Raw genomic sequence first — 6830 nt, 5'->3', positions numbered from 1 at the left:
TCATTCCAATTAAATTTCACTAGTTAGGAAACATACTTAATTATGCAAATTAGTTATGTTCATGTAAAAGTGCTAGATGACTTTTATTAATGTTATATCATAGGATCTTCAATGTACATAGCATGTTTCATCAACTTTGTCATCTATCCAGACATATATTCCTAATTAGGAAAGTTTATTATGTATGCAAATTAATTATCCACTGATGTAAAAATGCTAAGCAACATTCATTAATGTTATATTAGTATCTTTAATGTACGTAGCAAGTTTCATCAACTTTGGTCAGGTCTATCAAGATATATACCCCTTATGAGGGAAGTTTGTTAACTATGTAAAATACTAATTATCCAATTGAATGTAAAAATGCAAAATCATTTCCATTGCTGTTATATTATAGTATCTTCATTGTACACTGCCAGTTTCATCATTCTTGATCAAGTCAATTCAGATAGATCTCCTTAATTAGGAAAGTTTGTTAAATATCCAAATTAGTAATTAGCTCAATGAAAAACTGCAAAATGACTTTTATTACTGTTATATTATAGTATCTTAATTGTACATGGCAAGTTTCGTGAACTTTGGTAAAGTCAATATAGATTATGCAAATGAGTAATGCTATTGTGATAAAAGTACATGACCATGAAATATATCTTGTGGTACCTTGATTCATCTCTGTGGAAAGATTCATAAGATATGACTCTGTCATTCTGAGAATATCTGATTTCTGCAGGGCTCGAAAATTCTCGCCGCCCGACGCCCGTGACAAGTGAATTTTGAGTCCGGGCAAGTGAAAACAACATTCTCCCAGCCCGACGGACAAGTGAATTTCAATGAGGCCACTGTACGTACGCGCTGCCACTCTCTAGTTCTTTGAGTGTACCGCTTTAGATATTGCCGGCCGATAAAATAGCTCTGTTCTACTTGGTTACAAAATAGCAAAATATTGACGTCTTTTCAGCTCTTATGTTTTTTTCTTTTCATGAAATCATGTCACGATGCCTCCACAATAGAAAACTACAGCTTACAATACAATGTTGTAAGCTGTTAAAACAATTTACCCTCCTTCCTAAGTTCCTACAAAGTTGCAATGTATTGAAACACTTTACTCTCCTTTCTACAAAGTTACAAATTCCCTGGTACGTGAAGCAAACATTGTTGCTGTTTGATTCTGCAATCGCGGTCCCTCAGTCCCTCGGACCGTGCTACAATACATCACGGAGGAATGATGAATACACTGAGGCTTGGCTTTGCCTCTGTGAGTCCCGCGTACCGGTCGTCCTTTTTTGGTCCAAGTTTTATCTACTTTGCTTGAATCAAAATTTGGCCTGTAATTACTCATTTTGATAGTAAAAACCATTATTTCAAAGGAAACTTTCACAAACAGAGTCAGAATACAAGGGAAAAGGAGAAAAATTTGAGGTTTTCTGAAAGGTCAAATCTGGGTCATCTTATGTGATGAATGAAGACCCTTTAAGTACACAATTATGGTTCAAAAGAAACCACCTAGGGAGGTCCAATAGGTACAATCTTATGATAAAAGGTAATTTCTTGGTGCTTTCCAATTTAATGGCATTTAGCTTGACTGTCAGTTTTGAATTAAATTTTATTAACAGTTATGGCAAAGGGAAATTGTCAACAGTAGTTGCAGTAAGCATATCCATTTCAAATCATCACATTAATATTTCTGCAGAGTCCTCCAGTTTAATGATGTAATAGTGAACATCACTAGACATTTCTTGATGATATCAAAATATCAAATGAAAATGTTCCTGGGCTACAATGTTATCATTATCATTAAAACTATTATTACTCTTTAAAACATTGGGAAATGAATTGAACAATATCAGTGTGTCTTGTTTTAAAGGATACTTATGCTGAAGATGCTATTGAGCCTGCTTGATCACAACTATGACACAACACCACAATACTTGTAGCTACACTGTCACTATGCTACCGAATGCTTTCTTCTGCATGGAAAATTTGTATTTGTGTGGCTAACAAAATTTACATCATGACTTAAAGAGTGCACAAATGTGCCACATAAGGTAGTAGAGCTTGTAGTGTATATGTATGATAAGTTGTCATACTGTGAACACTAACTCAATGCTGCAGAAGTATTTTGTATCTGTGGTAATACACTTCACATTGCTACCTGATTTTTAGAATTGCCACGTTATTATTTCTTGTGGCAAAAGTTTACCATCAGAAATGAAAAAGTATTTCGATCCCTTCAATGTCATAAAAAACACAGATAATTAATGTAATAAAAACTAAACAAATATTTCTATATATGTAAAAACTATCATGAACAACATACAAAACATCTTGATTTGTAAAATTAGGAACTCCTGAATGCCGAGAAAGCTGTTGCTACACTTGAGATCATAAACTGTTTAAAAGTTGCTCAAAGTGGCTACAAGATTTTTTATTTGGCTAAAGAGTTGGCTAATCATTTTGGTGACTTAGGGGAACCCTGCAGTTTATGCACATACCATGTGGTAGCAGTAAACTAAATGATACTGAAAGTTTCACATGGGCACAATTTGACACAACACCTGTGGCCCATTACATACTTACCCTTAGTGCACCCACCTGACTTGCCTAGTTAACACAAGGTACCAGGTCATGATGACACACAATGACAATGTACCGGCGTTGTTTTATTGAAATGCATTACATGTCCCCCAAAATTTAATTGGTCCCCCATTAAGACCTACTATGGGTCACTGTGTCCCCATGCTAGCAAAAGCTGGCTGAAACACTGTGTATGTGTACGTTAAATAAGATATTATTTTTGATACACAGAATAAGGACACAAATTTATCAGTAAGTTACAGCTATTGTTTCTTTACAATGACATTAATAAAACCATACATATTTACACTTAAAATCATCTGAAATTCAGGGCAAGTGAATTTTTCTTCCGGACAAGTGAAATTGAAAATTCACTTGCCCTATGGCAAGTGAGTTTTAAAAAAAATTTTCGAGCCCTGTTCTGAACAAAATATTGTGGAAATTAGTATAAATTATGCTAGCCACAACTAGCAAAAACTAATCAGTTCTTGCAATTTCCAAACAGAACCAGATTTGTACTAAATAAGCTGTTCTTGAGATATTACACTAACTGACAGACAGAAAGACAGCTGTACAACAATCGCTCAAAACTTTCAACATGAATTGTTATCATTACAAGCAGAATCCTGAGATTATATTATGGAGATAATGAAATTGAAAGTACAAAAGTAAAGCACAACGTAGCAAAACATTCTTTCCATTGTCAACTTCCGGTGCATTACTTCCAGGGTAAAATTGGACCTCAATGAAGGGAAATGGGATGAAAGGTTTCCATTCCTGTCACCTGTTCCTTTTATCAGCAAACAGAAACATATGGATTCAGCGTTTGTGGAAGTGAAAGTCCTCTGAATCCAGAGGTCATTGTCCTTAGTGTCATTGAGTGTTGTGGTAGCAGTGAGGTGTAATTTGACACTTCCCTTTCAGAATGCCAGTTGGTGAGTTCTGTTTCCCTTGCTGACAAATGAAACTCACTCAACCACAACATTTAACAGAGCATCAGCAAGGCCATGAAACAAATGGACGAGCAAAAAGCACGATTCTGCCATGAGCTATCTGTCAATGTGTATTGTGTCTTCATGGACAACAGTTAATTATGTTACAGCATTGTTGGGTGTACAGACACAGCCCTGTCAGAGATTGATGGCCTCTTTAGCTCTTGAGGAAAAACTCGGAGTGTGATTTGTCTTTCCTCTTCTATGAAATAACTGTCTTTTTTCCATCTGTGTTTGTCCAATCAGTGTTTCTCTTTTGATAGCTTACAGAAACAAGGACTTAGCCTCATCATAGATGGCCACTACATAGCAGATAGTGACATAGGTCACAGAGTCTAGACAGGTCTGCAGACTTTGCCTCATCAAAGATGGGATTCAGGCCTTAGCTTGACAACAAAATGAGAGATGTAAAACACAAATGCAGTCTCCCCTTTCTCTGTTTGCATCCCTTTGCCCATGCATATCATTTGCATCTCTTTCCTGTCTTTGCATAGCTCTTTCATTATGTGCAGTGCCAATGGATCCCTCCTAGACCATGATTCAAAGAACATGCAAAGGGCTTCACTCAACCATGAATCAACTAGAAACTGAGGAGATTTCATTTGAACTGGATGATCTTTATTCCCACGGCCGGAACAGAGCAGAGACACTCTGTGATATGGGGTACGGGTAAGTTTGAAATGTAGAGATCTAAGGTCAAGAAACATCTATATGATTCCGTGTATATTTCTTCAATCTTCTGTGGACAGACCACAACAGTTTTTGGTCTTTTTTTAACTACATCACTTTTTCAACCTCATCAAATGTAAAGTCAACTGATGATGGATGGGTCGAAGTGTCTTACAGTGTAAAAATGATAATCTTTACTACTGTATACCTATCTACTGTATAGTTTTACTTTATACTTGAAACCAACTATTTAATTGGAAACTTGCAATTTTTATACCATAATATCTCGCAGTAAAAGGCAAAAGGGGAATCACGATACTAGATGCAATGGATCAATCCCAGGGACCTAGACTATGCGATGGTAATTACTGCATAGCTTGTCAACGATGTATTGATTGCGAAATACCAGGCTTGATTACATTCTGGATGCATCTTCTGATTACATATCTGTTTTTGTTGACATACCGGTAAAAGATGTAAAAAAGTTCTAATTATTATCATTATTGTTTATAATTTACAGTCTGATTATTAATTCTTGTTTCCAAATTAACTATAAAGTGTTATCACACTTATGCAGATTTGGCAAGTTATTCCAATGGTTGATCCTCTGATTTCACAGGTTGGTGCAGATGTAGACAATGAAAATTAGTGTTTCTTTCCCAATAGCGTTTCTAAGTTTGGAAGAATGACATTAATGATAAGAATAATTTCTTCAATAATGTTAGCTTTTCTTTTTATAGATATCTATTGGGAGTTTCGAAACATGCTCCTCCTGCAGGTATTGTTGCTGAACTTGGTAGAAACCCAACCAAAATTGTAATAGTTGAACGCATGTCAAAATATTGGCTCAGTTGACTGATGAAATTCTGTTAAGATAAACATTTATGTCTTCAAGATGTCATTCTGAGTGGTTTGAATTCATTCAATACATACTGGATACTTATACAGATAGTGAAAGAATATTTGGTCAGCTATTTGTAACATAAATGTCACTGTTAAAACTGTCCAGAACAACTTGTTCAAACATTAGCAAGTTTCTCGGTACAGTGATTCACCCAACGATAGTAATACTCATGGGAAGTCAAATACTAAGCTCAGAACTTACAGACAATTTTAAACTAGGTTTGCTTTTGAAAATTACTTTATGGATATCGAGAACTTCAACTGCAGAAAACTGGTCACAAAACTTTGTATTTTTGATCAGTACTTACAAAGGTCAAAACCAGAATTTCTCATGAACACACGTTTTGTATATTTTGTAAGTCTTCAGTGGAGGATATATTCCACTTTTAAATGAGATGTCCTAGAAATAGTAATGATAGACAAATTCTTTTCTCATCAATGAAGGTGTATAATCCAAGATTTGATAGTTTCAATAAAAGAAAGAAGTTTCTGTATATTTTAGGTTCAGATGATAAGCTGCATCTCTCATGAAATATTCACAAACACTGTGTTCCCCCAGCAGCTGCAGGTAGAGATATTGCAACAATGTTTTATGCAATGTTTGGTTTTGTGTATTTCAGTCCATATCTACTGTTCATGAATAATCATGCAGTTTTGTTATTGATACTGCATACATTATGGAAAAGCTGAAAGTAGTAAGACAGGATGACCATCTCAAAATTTATTCACCCTCGCAAAACTTGAACCTACAATCAAATTGTGGTAACATAATCATCCTGTCTGTGTATGTGATCGCTAAGATATCACCTACAGTACTGTTTCTTATCGAGAGTTCTGACGCTATCTTTATGATTTTCTGATTGATGCTAGGGCATCACGTGCAACTAGAGCAACAACTTTCTGAACAACTTGCAAAACAAAGTTTCTGCATTCTTACTCTGCTGGTGGAAACTAGTGTTACAATTTTGTTGAGAAATAAGACTGACAATCATGATAACTGATTTGTCCTTGAGCAATCTTCAACATTAATGGGACTGAGACTGAAAATTCTTCCATTTCCAAGGACATGATTTTCGACTCAATTTTATGAGAAAAGTAGCTGTAGTGAGTAGAGGGATTTGTATCTGTTGTGCAAAGGGGGTGTGGCATTCTCATCGCCTTTCATAAGAACTGCATTGACTTTGTTCACTCAGGCTGAGGTAATAGCCATTAATAGTTTCCAAAAGAATATATTAAGCAGCAGCCTTGCTGTGTCTGGGGCATACCCATGCAGTACTCTACATCATATGGCAAGCCATGTGTGCCTTTCAAGGTACTCAGTGATATGCATTCAACGGTGTGAGTGAAGGACACTGCCTCTGTCACGTGTCACGTGTTTTGCCTTGTGGACTTGGCTCTTTGTTATTATACAACTGTACATGCAATACAGTTGCTTATGCTTGTGCAAAAGAGGTTATTTTTTTGTTACATGTATAGCAAATTTATCACTTACATATGCATATGATGATAAACTAGAAACTGTCCAGGTATGTACTCAGAGCAAATCTGGTAGTTTCCTGTTTTTAAACTGAAAAACAAGTGCAGGCAACTTATTTCTGATATATTTACTACATGAGGCTCATTTTTAGTTCCTATGTGTATACAAAGGAGCAGCTGTTTTGCTGTTTGTGCGTCTATCTGTCTGTCTATTTG

Source organism: Ptychodera flava, chromosome 4 (genome assembly GCF_041260155.1).
Source record: "Ptychodera flava strain L36383 chromosome 4, AS_Pfla_20210202, whole genome shotgun sequence".
Lineage (NCBI taxonomy): Eukaryota > Metazoa > Hemichordata > Enteropneusta > Ptychoderidae > Ptychodera > Ptychodera flava.
This window is presented reverse-complemented; position numbering follows the sequence as displayed.